This window comes from Miniopterus natalensis, chromosome 1 (genome assembly GCF_054644295.1).
Source record: "Miniopterus natalensis isolate mMinNat1 chromosome 1, mMinNat1.hap1, whole genome shotgun sequence".
Classification (NCBI taxonomy): Eukaryota; Metazoa; Chordata; class Mammalia; order Chiroptera; family Miniopteridae; genus Miniopterus; species Miniopterus natalensis.
In genome coordinates, this window is record NC_142081.1 from 71049945 (window position 1) to 71052500 (window position 2556).

Consider the following 2556-nt stretch of genomic DNA (forward strand, 5'->3'; position numbering starts at 1 on the left):
ATCTGACAAATCATATCTATCTCATTTTCCAAAGCTCTCTTCAAGGTTTAGGAAAACAACTGAAATCCACTCACATTATTGTATCTGTCACAGATGAGCCTCCACTTTCCCCTCAGATGTGTCTTGCAGTTTCTGCTAAATGTAATTTAAATTGTGAACTAACTGGTTGGAGAGCATATATACATCACACTTCATGGGAGTGTGTATTACATTTGCTAATGTACTACATGTGAAGCCATGCTCACACGTAGGCTCTAGGAGAGGTGGGCTTGGATACAGCACATTGAAGTTTTAGTTCCATTTCTGACATTTTCTGATGATGTGAGTTTTGGCAAGATACTTATTCTGTTTATGTCTCAATTTTCTCCTTTTAAAATAAAGGTAATTAAGAGTGTTGTGAGCACTAAATGAGGCCATGTTTGAGAGGTCTTTAGCACAGTATTTGGCACATAGCTATGAGTAACTGGTGTCTTACTTTCATCCTAGATGTTTCCTGCATGGTTTATCTCCTCAGTAATTGTCCACAGAACTCTGAGAAGCTGTAGAAATATGCAGGCACAAGCTCAAGGCCTGGCTTTTACTCCAACATTTGGGAAAGGGAATGTATAGATCATAGGGCAGAGCCCTGTGCTCTCCTAAGCTACCTAGACAGAGCCCCTGGGAGAGTGACCTCCCCCGGTATCCACATTGGAAGTGGTGTCTTTTATCATCGTTATTTTTCTAATTAACATGCCAAGTTAAGTCTCAAAAGGAATTTGAACATGAATTATGAATGTAGGAAATATAATGGTGGGTTCATATTTTGAACACCAATTATTCATGATCTTGGAAAAACTATGAAATTTCTGTTTCCAAGGAATTTCTTTTTTAATCCTCACCTAAGGATGTTTTTTTTAAATTGATTTTAGAGAGAGAGGAAGGGAAAGAGAAAGGGAAATATTGATGAGGGAGAGAAATATCAATCAGTTGCCCCCTGTATGCTCCCTAACCCGGGATCAAACCCACAACCTTTAGATGTATGGGATGGCACTCCAACCAACTGAGCCATCGGCCAGGGCAAAATTTCTCAGTTTGTGACTGGAGAAGGGAGAAGGCCAGGATGCACAGTGCACATGTGAAAATAGGTATGAAAATTATCTGATATTGTGAAATAGTGACATTTCCAGTGGGTTCCTTAATAACTTATTATTATGAACATGGAGTTAAGACTCTCAATATTTAATAAATACCCTTAAAATAATAGTACCTGTTTCAAGAAAGAGGGTTTTTAAATGTTGATTTAATACATTGAACTCTATCACTCTTTACAGTGCATGCATATTGTTGGTGATCATTCTAAAGTATCTTGCTTTTAAGATACTTTGGAATTAGCCCTCGAGCAGGAAAAAATTATTTATGCTCAGTAAAATTTGGTATAGGAAGACTATTTGGACAGTTTGTGCTTCATTAATATAGGTTTGGTTTGTTAAATCCCCAAGTATTGCTTTACAAGTCTTCAGATTAAAAATTAATTACAAGAATTATCAACAAATATAAGAAGTCAAGGAAATAATAAAAGCCCATCTGTCTGTTTGGCTTTGGAAAGCACAGCATGGTGGCAGCAACTGAAACCATATTTTACTGTGAGCTCTAAAAGTGATGTATCAAGTATACTAATTCTTACTCCTTTTATGCAAAATTTCCTTCTTAAAACAAATGAACTTTTCACCTATTCATACAATTCATTTTTATCTCTTAAGCAGAAATTTTTCATGTGAAAATCAGAAATGGACTGGGATAGACATTTTTGAGATGGTTGATACAGTTCAGTCCTTATTTAGAGATATTTTGGGTACAAGGACAAGTGAAAGGCTGCTCAATGATTATTTCTATTATATTTAAACAGCTAGGACATTTTGACTGTAGGTAAGGCATGATGTATATGCACAGTATGCATAGAAGGAGGAAACTTGTTACACTAGATTATTTACATTAGGTTAAATACAATTATAGTTAAAATGGTCATTTGTTGACACAAAGTGATAAAGTTTTCTATAAACAACAATTGTTTTCAAACATCTTTTATTCTTGGCTCTCATACTGACACACTTCTCTGACATATAAAAACCATGAATATTTAATTTTCCTTTAAATAAAACTAATCATCAAATACTATAAAGATACAACTGAAATGGTAACTATTTTATAAAGAAAAAAATTAAATTTTTCAAATCAGTCGTTAAATGGATTTTAAGTTTATTTTCAAGTTATTCTGCTCCCCGAAAAGTAATATTCTGAATATAAACAGATAAAATTAATGAAGAAACTAATAAATATGTCAGAAACAATTTATTATTAGTTTGTATGTATTCTAAATGTTTCTACTGAAATGCAAATAAACCTTCCAAATCAGATTATTACATTAAAATTCAGTACTCACAATTATAGAAAAACAATATCACTGTTGTTAATATCTAGATTTCTAATAGTTCTTAAAAATATGTTGGTTTAATTGTTAAAGAAATTTAAATGATCAATATAACATCCAATTGGATAAATATGGTATAATTTTTGTTG

At 33.0% G+C, this 2556-nt stretch overlaps 1 non-coding gene across 1 annotated transcript; it reads right to left on the minus strand.

Moving 5' to 3' along the window:
• Positions 1-484: 484 nt before the first annotated feature.
• On the minus strand, positions 485-691 carry LOC148094203 (small nucleolar RNA SNORA73 family). The gene has a single exon (XR_015716452.1). It is a non-coding gene; the product is annotated as a small nucleolar RNA SNORA73 family (small nucleolar RNA).
• Positions 692-2556: the final 1865 nt, after the last annotated feature.